This window comes from Palaemon carinicauda, unplaced genomic scaffold, assembly GCF_036898095.1.
Source record: "Palaemon carinicauda isolate YSFRI2023 unplaced genomic scaffold, ASM3689809v2 scaffold69, whole genome shotgun sequence".
Classification (NCBI taxonomy): Eukaryota; Metazoa; Arthropoda; class Malacostraca; order Decapoda; family Palaemonidae; genus Palaemon; species Palaemon carinicauda.
Window position 1 is genome coordinate 328,165 of NW_027171971.1, and position 11,836 is coordinate 340,000.

The 11,836-nt window shown below is 37.3% G+C and overlaps 1 long non-coding RNA gene across 1 annotated transcript in view; it reads right to left on the reverse strand.

Moving 5' to 3' along the window:
• Window positions 1-9,650: 9,650 nt before the first annotated feature.
• LOC137637364 (uncharacterized) overlaps window positions 9,651-11,836 on the reverse strand; it is a 2,381-nt gene continuing 195 nt past the window's right edge. The window contains exons 2-3 of the long non-coding RNA XR_011043589.1: window positions 11,143-11,334; window positions 9,651-10,876 (exon numbers count right to left, since the gene is read on the reverse strand). This is a non-coding gene — a long non-coding RNA (uncharacterized lncRNA). The remainder of the gene's footprint in view (window positions 10,877-11,142; window positions 11,335-11,836) is intronic.

The following is an 11,836-nucleotide window of genomic DNA, read 5'->3' on the forward strand; positions in this document are numbered from 1 at the left end:
GTAATCCCTCGCCATTTCGCGGTCTCAGTGCATCGCGGAATTTCAAAAATATCCATAAAAAATTAGAAAAAATGGTGCGAGAGTTACGCGAGCGCTAGCAGAAGGCAGTGAGTACAGTAGAACATCAAGTATCATCACGGAGATGGCGCGCAACTTAAAATCCCCCTCTCTGATTCGCTGGCCATCTCGGCTCCAGAATCTCACAAGCTAATTGGCCGAGCCGCCGAGACGTTTTATTAAGCATCTCTCCCTGCCGTGCGCCCCGTGAAGGGAGACCGCATTCATTGTTCTCTCTCGCTTCGCTTGTGTCGATTAGTCTTGCCGCGTGGAACTTTTAGCTGTTTTCTTGTGCTTTTTGGTGTAAAATAGTGCTTGTGACGCCCTTAATAATGGCTCCTAAACGTCCTCTACCCTCTACATCCTCTAGTGAACCCAGGAAGAAGAGATTAATGATGAGGGTGAACGAGAAAGTGAAATTATTGGACATGCTTAAGGCAGGCAGTAGCTATGCGTCTGTTGCCCGCATTTACAGAGTGAATGAATCGACGGTTCGCTATATGATTCAAACCAAAGCCAAAACCCTGTATGATAGCCTAGTTCCTGAAGGAAAATCTAACTAAGACGACGAAGGTGATGATGACGACGAAGATGATGAGCCTGCCCCACGAGAAAAACATGGTTTTGTTGCTAGCAAGGGCTGGTTCGAGAAATTCAAGAGGAGGTTTGGCCTTTGCAGCGTTCGTTTGTACAGGAGGCTGCCTCGGCAGACCAAGAGGCAGCTCTTCGTTACGTCGAGGACGAGTTCCCAAAATCAATTAAAGAAGGTGGCTATCTCCCGGAGCAGGTGTTCAATATGGATGAGACTGGCCTCTTCTGGAAGAGGATGCCGTCCCGGACGTTCCTTTACAAGGACGAAGTAAAGAAGCCAGGGTTCAAGGCCCACAAAGATCACGTCACTCTCATCATGTGCGGGAATGCCGCGGGCTTCATGCTCAAGCCCAGCTTAATTTACAAGTCATAGAACCCTCTGGCTTTGAAAAAAAAGAAAGAAAAAGCCTTGCTGCCCATCTACTGGATGAGTAATAAAAAGGTGTGGATAACTAAAGCCCTCACACTCGACTGGTTCGTAAACTGCTTTATCCCACAGGTGAAGCTGTACCTCGCAGAGAATGGGCTGCACTTTAGGGTCCTCCTCTTGATGGACTGTGCAGGCGGACATGCAACGGATCTGCAATATGATGGGGTCCAAGCGGAATTCCTGCCTCCCAACACCACTTCCCTCATACAATCAATGGATCCGGGGGTCATTCGGGCCTTCAAGGCCCTCTACACGAGGTCCGCGATGGAGGGCCTCATCTCCTCCATCGATGATGACGACGAGGACTTCAGACTCAAGAGATATTGGCGGGAATACAACATTGCAACATGCCTGGCCAACATTCAGAAAGCTCTTAATGAGATGTAACAGCAAACATTGAATGCAAGTTGGACAAAATTGTGGCCAGACGTTGTTCATGACTATGAGGGATTTACGCCAGATGAAGTTCACCACTCTGCTGTAGATAAGGCTGTGAGACTGGCACGGTTAGTAGCCAATGAAGGTTTCTCTGACATGACGACGGAGGACGTCAACTCACTGATCGAGTGCCACTTGGAGCCCCTAACCGGCGAGGACCTTGTCGAAATGACAAGATTAGCGAGTGAGGAAGAAGAGGCAGCCGACGTCGGCGACGATGACGAAGCTGAAGAACGTAGCCTTAACGTGGACAACCTGCAAGAGCTCTGCAACATGGCACGGGCTCTGCAACAAAAGGCGCAGGAAATCGATGATAACATGGTCAGAGCCATCGAATTTAGTAACCGTATTGACGGTGTAATGGCGTTGTCCAAGAGCATCTTTGCTCACAAAAAAGAACGTCAACAACTTCCCATTACGATGTTCTTAGTGCGCCGAAAACCTTCTGCAGAAGTATCAGATACAGTACTCCTGCTGCCTCTCTGGCTTCCCACCCAGCCACTACGCCGCCTCCTGCAGTTTCTCCAGCTCTATTGGAAGCTGTCGTTGACGATGAGGCGTCACCTGAGGAGCAGTAAAGCTCTCATTAACCTGTGCAGTAAACCACCTTCATCTTCTTCACCTCCATCATACTGCACAGGTGTTTCATCGTCTATTATCAAGATCATCGTCAGTGTTAGAGGTGAGTTACGTATCTGGTTATAAGAATAAAAGAGTTCTAAAAACATATCTACAGTATATACACGTACACTATTTATATCTACATATGTATGTACATGTACACTTACACTATTTATATTATTTATATATAAATGTAAATGTACATACAGTATACTTAATGTATTAAATACTGTACAGTATATAATTTATATCATCAATATTCATTTACATGATTCTTTAATGTTCTAATGATAACATATGCATTTATGGGGTTAGTACACTTATTGTTATTATATATACATGTACACAAAAAAAATTTACGTATTCCAAAAATAGGGAGGGAACCTACTTCGCGGTTGGTTCTGGTCCCCATTAACCGCGATAGGTGAGGGATTACTGTAATAATAATCATGTAAAAGAAATTTACAGAAACACAAGCCAGGTATTAAGAAGCGTCAACTGTTTCGTGAATGGATTTCCCAACATGTCAGTCACTATGGTAGCTGGGTGATAAAAAACTTCCTAGTTTGAAAATAAAATCCTCCTAACACACCACCATTCGTCGACCAGACCAAGACCTTAGTATCATCACCTCACCCAAGAGCTGGTGGGTCCACAGCGCAACCATATAATGTTGCCAGACCCACAATAACTCTTTAATCTTACCCAATAAAAGATGAGGGATTGTATCTGCATAGGAACAAAAGATTGAGAATGCACTATCATCATCTCAACAAAGAGCTGATGGGTCCACAGCGCAACCATATAATGTTGCCAGACCCACAATAACTCTTTAATCTTACCCAATAAAAGATGAGGGATTGTATCTGCATAGGAACAAAAGATTGAGAATGCACTATCATCATCTCAACAAAGAGCTGATGGGTCCACAGCGCAACCATATAATGTTGCCAGACCCACAATAACTCTTTAATCTTACCCAATAAAAGATGAGGGATTGTATCTGCATAGGAACAAAAGATTGAGAATGCACTATCATCATCTCAACAAAGAGCTGATGGGTCCACAGCGCAACCATATAATGTTGCCAGACCCACAATAACTCTTCAATCTGGTCATAACAAAAGGTGCGCCACAGCTTACCCAATAAAGGGATTTTGACGAAGGAAAAATCTATTTCTGGGGAGAGACCTGTGGCGCCCGGTGAAAAGAGTTGGCGCTCGCGTCGTGGCGTGGTGGTGATCCCAGGATATTCACGAAACTGGGAGAGGCAGTGTTAGAACAACTCAGGAACCAAGAGATACAGATCATTGCTTATCTGGCCGGTTGGCTCATTTGGGCCCGGCCGGCCATAGAAGGCAACAGAGCTACGAAGGAATTACTTCGATTGCTCGACAACCTGTGATTTCGGGTCAATCTCCAAAAGTCTCGCCTGCGACTATCAGGCCACTTAGAATGGTTAGCCATTCAGTGGGACCTTTCGAAGCACACGTTAAGACGAGGGATTGCATCTGCATAGGAACAAAAGATTTTCATTCAGCCACTGCAAATTTCAAATTTCAAAATATTTACCACAAGACTGACCTGAAAGCTTCAATAACAGTGGAGATCAAAACAAAATAAGAAGCAACCCCTTTGTAATTATATAAAAACAGTAGGAACTTGGAATGCCGACTTCTTTCCCTTTAAAATTGTGATAAGTTGGAGTGGCTGTTGAGCCGTCGTAGAGAAATTCAATTTATTATGGGTGGGTTTGTATGAAAAACGTGTCCCGTGTTGTAAAAACACTTGTTTCACAGAATTGACATAAATACGCCAAAATTATAGTTAAAACTTGCAGAAAATGTTTTCATGTTGAACAGGCTGACATAAGTCTTTTTATAGTTTATATTTGAAATACAGTGAACCCTCGCTACTTCGCGGTTCAACCATCGCGGATTCACCACTTCGCGGATTTTTTTCATAACCCATGTACTGTATATACATATATCGCGGATTTTCCGGAAATATCAAAAATACCGCGATGTGACCGATGGTGCGAGATTGGAGAAAGTAAGGAAAATTGAATCATGATCGATTTTCAATATAAATGAAACTTTGAGGAGCAACAAAGATATCATTTGTTAGAGAGATAGAGAGAGGTAAGGAATGGGAGGTAGTGAAAAGTAGCCCACAGAGAGAGAGAGAGAGGTAGAGAGAGAGAGAGAGAGAGAGAGAGAGAGAGAGAGAGAGAGAGAGAGAGAGAGAGAGAGAGAGAGAGAGAGAGAGGGGGGGGGGTTTAAATGTAATAACCAAAAAAAATTGATAGGTTATAACACATTGGTGCTTATGTAATATCAACTGTATACTGTAGACGGTTTGAATAAGTTAAGAAATGGTATAAATGATACTTTGTTAGTGTATTCGTACACACTCAAGAGCGGCAGCTAGATGACAGCTGATCTAATCACAGCCAAAAGTAAAACAAAAAGTCAACAATACTCGATTTTTAAAACACACCCGAAATTTAAAAACAAAAGTACACGCTTTCTTAATGTGCAATTAACTATTTAAAGAGTGGCAATTTTCTAGAATAAAATGATATTTCCCAAAAAATAGTGGTTTGCTGATGAAATCGGATGCCGTATTTTTAGCTATGATTGAAATGGATGTAGACTCGGCCTAATTTTTTCGTTTCGTATTTAATTGACACTAAGAAAACTAATTTTAGTTTCTTCATCTAAATGTAAGTATTGTATAACACGAAGAGAGAGAGAGAGAGAGAGAGAGAGAGAGAGAGAGAGAGAGAGAGAGAGAGAATGAATCAGCTGTTGTAATCAAATGGCGTGTTTTTGTTTCGTGAGAATTTCATCACCACGACTATAACAACAACATACTGTACTGAACTTTACAGTATTATACAGACTACTGTAATATGATAAAGTAAAATATTTGTAATCTATTTTATATGAAATGGGGCTTTTTTTTTGTTTGTTTAAAATTTACATTTACGTATGTAAAACAACTCTCTCTCTCTCTCTCTCTCTCTCTCTCTCTCTCTCTCTCTCTCTCTCTCGTAGATTGTTTTCCTGCTTTGCTACGTATGTATGATTTTATATAGATACGGTAAATAATATTTGTAATACTGTAACATATTTTATAAAAGCTTTTACTGTAATATCATTATTTATCACTTTCATCATGGCGTTAAATTCCTTAGTTTGTTAACTGAACGTACGTTATGACGCCGTCGTTTCAGGCGGCGTCATACAGAAAAATATTTCATTTGGAAGTCCTAAGAAAAATTAAGTAAAACATTAGTAATAACCAAATCAACATACTGTACTGAATAATCAATATAATTGATGCAAAAACTAACCTATACACAGATGTGTAAATGCGTTTGTTTCTTCATTATAATCAGAGATAAACGTAAACAAAACATTGGTTGCCATTTTTTATCGTGCTTTTTAGGTGTTTAGGAAACGCATGATATAAAATCGCCTTTAATATTTGTGCCTGTTTTAGTTTAGGGTGCTGTAGTACATGCATTAAGTGTTCTGTACATTAAAGGGTGGTTTGTTAACAGTACTACGTACAAGGGAAGGTTTTAAAAGTCCGAATATACATGTTAAATAAATAGGTAAATATGATGTCACTACTTCGCGGAATTTCACCTATCGCGGCCGCATCTGGAACCTATCTACCGCGATAAACGAGGGTTCACTGTATCTTTTTTAATGTTATTATTGTTTTTAAAATATTTTATTTTTATTTTTCATTACTTCACATATCATTTATTTATTTCCTTTCCTCACTGGCCTATTATTATTATTACTAGCTAAGCTGCAACCCTAATAGGAAAAGCAAAACACTATAAGCCCAAGGGCTCCAAGGAAAAATAGCCCAGTGAGGAAAGGAAATAAGAAAATAAATAAACGATATAAGTAACGAAAAATTGAAATAAAATATCTTAAAAACATTAAAACAGATATTTCATACATAAACTAAGAAAAGACATATATCAACCTGTTCAACATAAAAAAAATTTCTACAAGTTTGAACTTTTCAAGTCCAAACTTGGGTGCTTCGAAAGTTTCTAATGACGATAGCTGGTGAAATGAGTTGTGGTAGTCACCACACAGACTGCTCCAAATACACAAAATCCAACTTAAACAGCATCTAATATCAGAAAAACAGAGGAAAATACAAATTTTGTACATGACTGTCCCATCATTGTACACAGAAAACCTAACCTGTATAGTTAACCCAAAACTGATGCAGTTTTCCTAAAAAATAACCATTTAAAAAACACGTTCCAGCAAAAGCAGCAAAAAATATCGGAAAAACACAGGAAAGCGCACATTTTGTACGTAGGTGTCCCATCGCTATACACACAAAACCCCACAATAATTGTATTTTGTGTATTTGGCCCCAAACACCAGTTATAATCACCCTAAACAACAAACGTTCGTCATTAACGTATTTCAACATCGCAAAAACCCTAAAAATAATGCAACATTTTAAAGGGACTGTTCTAACATTCTACACAGTAAACCTGACGTTAATTTGTGCCACTGTAGTTAACCTAAAAATCCTTCGGCTTAACTATACCATGGGAGCCTTTGTATATCAGCGGCCAGTTCCTCCCGAGTGCACATTAGATGGACAGCGGCTAACCTAAACTCCCCAGCCCTAACCTGACCTCCTGGCTGTGTCCTTACCTACTTAACTAATGGGGGGGGTTAACGGCCCCTGCAACCCCCCTTACACTGCCGTATTCTTAGCTGGCCGACATCATACATACAGGTGGCCGCTATCACACATACACCCCTTATCAGTGCACTGTTCCGAGTAGGAACGGAGTCACCAAACAGATTGGGTTGCCAAAGTATAGCTACCTTCCTAAATTGGGTTAGCGGTGCAAGGGTAAATATAAGCCCGTTATATGAAAATAATGCTAATACCAGTTCCCTAGTTAAACTATATTTACTGCATATAACCATAATAAAACCGAAACATGATATATGATAATAATATTTATCGATTATCTAATTAAAATATTATTATACAGCTAAAACTACATTTGAGAACCTACCCACCACCGTATGACTATTTTCGATCTAGCCTGAACTAATGGTTTTTCCCTGTTACAGTACGATTGAATATTATTTATCAATTATATATTGATATGGATAAGATTAAACTGTTATAGAGGAAATTATGTTAATAATGAAATAATTAACACCTTTTTGTGGCCAAAGGTTAAAACGATCGTAAGCGGGACAAGATCTTGAAGACTGAGATTCAAGTATAATTCAACGAATTTAAGTCTATAATCTTTATATATAAACATAAATCACTTTTAAAAAGTATTACAAATATTGAAATGACTCTTACCTATTCATTTCACATCTAAATAAAGCACTGTACAAGTGAAACTGAATTTTTAATCCTGCAGCCGAGGATCAACAAAGTTTGTTTTTGTTTACATTCAGATTATTTCAACTGGATTATCGTACATGATCCTTAGAATTGTCGTTTTTCAACCAAAATTATCATACACAGTTTCAATATAATTATCAAGGAGTTACATAATTGACTTATTTCAAAATATTTGAGTATAATTGTTTAATTAAACACACACACCACACATATGTATATACCTAAGGTATGTATCGTCCATCGTACTGGACCTAAAATAATCGTACATGTACGATAATTATCGTACGAATGGCACCCCTGGTTTGTTTTTGTTTACATTCATTCTGGTATCCAATACCGGGAAGAAAAGTAAAAAGGTTCCAACTTGTAAATTTATTTTATGTTTTTTAAATATATATGTATGTTTTATTTGAGGTTATATACTTTTTTAAAGGTTTATATATAAATTTTTAGTTCTAGTTTTATTTATTTTATGTCTCGCTAAGTGAAAATACAATATTAAATATGAAATATTAATACATATGTTGGCATTATTTGGGCCAACCGAACAAAGGCCATTTTGAGTATTGTAATGCAGTTTCCAGTATATTATCATAACTTTATTCATCATTATATGCTAAAAAAATATTTATTATAATACTATATATATTATATTAATTACAATAATTACCAAATTATCATTATTTTGATTAAATGTGCATTATATATCATGCACAAATGACCAATATTACATTGAAATACAATGTCCAATCCATAAATAAGGATTTAGTTATTTCAGTACAATGGGAAACATTTATGTTGATACGTTTAGGCCTATATATAATCATATAAAAACACATTCGCAGAGTATACATTAATGTATGTGCTGTCCATACATTATTATATGTCTAAGATATTTCAAACAGGTTCCATAAGTCAGCATATTGCTATTTTCATTCTTGTCCATAAACAAAACGAATTGTGAACCTCCTTTTCTCTCCTCTAAATCATCTCATTACTTTACTATCAAAGCTCATATATTCAGGTCTTAATTAGGTAAAAATTCAAGTTTAGCTATTCTCCTTTTCTTTATTAAGCTTCCATTTTCACAACTCAACCATTTCTTTCTTTTTACTCCTCTGTCCGATTGTGATGTTGGCAGATTCTTGAAAGATTTCAACTTATTTTACAATGAATATTCGAATCTGTGTTCTTTTCATCATCAAGTAACATTTCTAAGGCCCCAAATCCGTTTCAGCACTATAACAATCCTTTTCATTACTGGTGTTATCTTAGTTTTTCAATGTCATATCTGGGAATTATGAAGTAGTGTTGCATTACTTTTCCTGGTCTTCAACTTAGTGTCTCCAAGTGTAGAGACCAAAGGTTGTCGTTTCTTCCTATATCAGGTCTGAGTCATCATACGTCATCCAGTAGCGACTTTTTCACATTATCTATTCATTGCTAAAATGGTCAAATTAGTTGCGATATTTTCCACAGAAAGGGATCAATTATGCTTTTGCATATCTGTGTTCAAGCAGTGTGTTCCCTATTATGAGCTCATTAGAACAAAAATCTTATTTCCTGATAACAGAGTGCCATGCTCTCTCCCAGGATGTAGAAACCACTTTCGTCCATCCAAGCCTTTGTTTGCGACCTTTGTTTGCGAATCCAGTCAATCTGGTTTCAGTGAATAAAAATATCCAGTTCATATTCTAAAAGAACTGACAAAGGCTTCTCTAATTTGCCATCCTACTTCAATGTTGTTAAGCTTTCCTCTGGATTTATAAACTTTAATTTTTATCATTTATTAGATACTTCGCACCCTTCTCCCACTTGAAAGGGCTGCACGGGAATAAGGGACATTTCTACCATCTGAGAGTTCACTAAAGGCCACTTATCTTTCTTCTAACTCTGCCTTTCCCTTGCAGAAAGCCTTAGTTTTATGCTTCTAAGAGTATAGAATGAATTAAAGAGTTTGTATGATAATATACATGCACATAATATATAAGCGTATATGTTATTACGCTAATGGTAACAATGCTGAATCGATCAAAGAGACTGTACGATAAGATTTTATATATAATAAAGGAGACAAAAACTAAAGGAAAATAAACTTATTTATATTTTGAACAAGACTATGTTTAAATACTTTATATAAATCAATGTTTATCTTTTAAAAACACCCAAATCATCACAAAAGTTAAAAACCGCAAAGCATAATTCTAATAGAGCAAAGTAATGACTTTAACCAAGTGCCGGGAAAGCAAATTACGAAAATACTCTTGTGAATTAAATTAAACCTTTTCAGTTACAGATTCAGTTTATCTACTTGAACAAATACTAACTTTCAAAGATTAAACTATAAAAAAGAATAACCAAGTATAAACAGTTCAATAAAATTACATAGCAATTTCATATAAGCACATATTAGGGAACAAAAGGGATAAATGTTTAAGAATACTTTTAACACATCCCTCCAAGAGGAGACAGAACATTGTAGATCCAAGTAACTGATTGATTATAATTTTTGTGTTCAGAAGAAAAAGTCAAATCTGGAAGCATGTCAGCAATGAGGTTTAATATTACCTTTGATAAGCAATATCCCTAGGTTATATTGCTGCAGGACCAAAAGGCTCAGAGTTGATCCAGTTTATTTAAATTTACTTACTAAAGAATGGATTACGGTCAGAGAGAGAGAGAAAAAAAAAAAAAAGATTGATTTTTCTACATTTTATTTACAAGAGACAAATATGATTTATATAAGAATCACATTTTTCAAGAGCATGAAGGAGAGCCCAAGGCACCTCTTCCACTGTAATCTAGGAACCGAGGCTTCAGTTTGAATAAGAAATCTGGGGTAGTAAATTTGTCATCAGTCTGCATCAAAACTGCTCCTACAACCACATCACTATCTTCTACTTTGAGATAAACCGCTTGTCGGATCCAGATAGCCTTCAACATAGAAGGCTATTTTAATAGCTGGAAATGCACGTTGACAATCTTCTGCCCACTAGAGTCAATCTTAGGGCTGGCGAGATAAATCAGGTACAGCAACTACCGAAAAAGTTCGGACAGAACTCTTAATGAAATCCAGCCATGCTAAATAGAGCACTGAACTGCCTTGTTTACGGGAGTAGGAAATCCTTTAATGCATGTAACTACCATCTTTGTGTGCAATCATTCCGCTCCCGACATCCATGACCAGAGTTACAAGACTTTTCCCACAGGTAGTTTTCTACCAGATTTCTAAGGCGAAGAAACAGGTCTCACGATCTTTAAAATGTTCTTTCCATGTATCGTCATGGACCATTGTCATCAACGACAACATCTCATCTGAAACAGATAATTAAAAGGTTGAAAGGTTTCAACAGCATTTGTCACTTCAAAAGGGAAGAACAGTATTGAAATTGAACTACAGATATGATACAGGAAGAAGCCTTCCTAGCATTTTGTCAAGGGTACTTTTATAGTATAATCTTTATAAAAATTATTAAAAAAAACAACATTTTCAACAATATTAAGATTCTTCAAAGGATTAGTGTCTTTATGGGTGGCAGCAGAGTACCTCCCGATAACCTTCAGAGTCTCAAAAGACTTACCTGGTTTATTAGTAGAGGATGCAGGGTGAGGGCCACGAGTTTATCACTTTTCTGCCTACCCTTTCTGGATAAAAATAACATTTTCCATAGCTTCCTTTTTGTAAGAAGGTATTCTGTATGGTCTCTGACAGACCAGATTAGTCCCAGGTGTCAATACCACATGTGAAGCAACAGCTGATGGTAGAGGTACATCTGAAAAAGTAGTAATATCAGCCAAGTTTTTTTTCAAGCTGGGGACTTTATAATGCACGAAATGTCAGGCAAGATTATAAGTGTTACAAATATAAAGTTTGCCTTTTAGGGTAGGAAGAATATCACCTGTAATCACAGTAGCCATAATTAACTGTCTGAATTTTCACTATCAATTCCATCCAATTTCTGGAGATACACATGAACTAACCTATGGTTCTTAAGCCTACCAGGTGTGTAATATTAATATAATTACTTTTCATTAAGGTTTAACTGAATACCTCGTAAAATTGGCTCGCTCAATTCTCTTTACTTTACAAATATGTCAACCCGAGCTGATTTGACCCACATCAAAATACTAAGGTATGAACATGTTCTACACAATTTCGTCCTTACAAATTTCCGAATATTACTTCTATAGAATTCAGGGGTTAGCTTGTACGCCTTACAAGCTAACCTCACATTCATAATCGCAGCATCCTTGAAAAGTTAAGACCGAATAGGT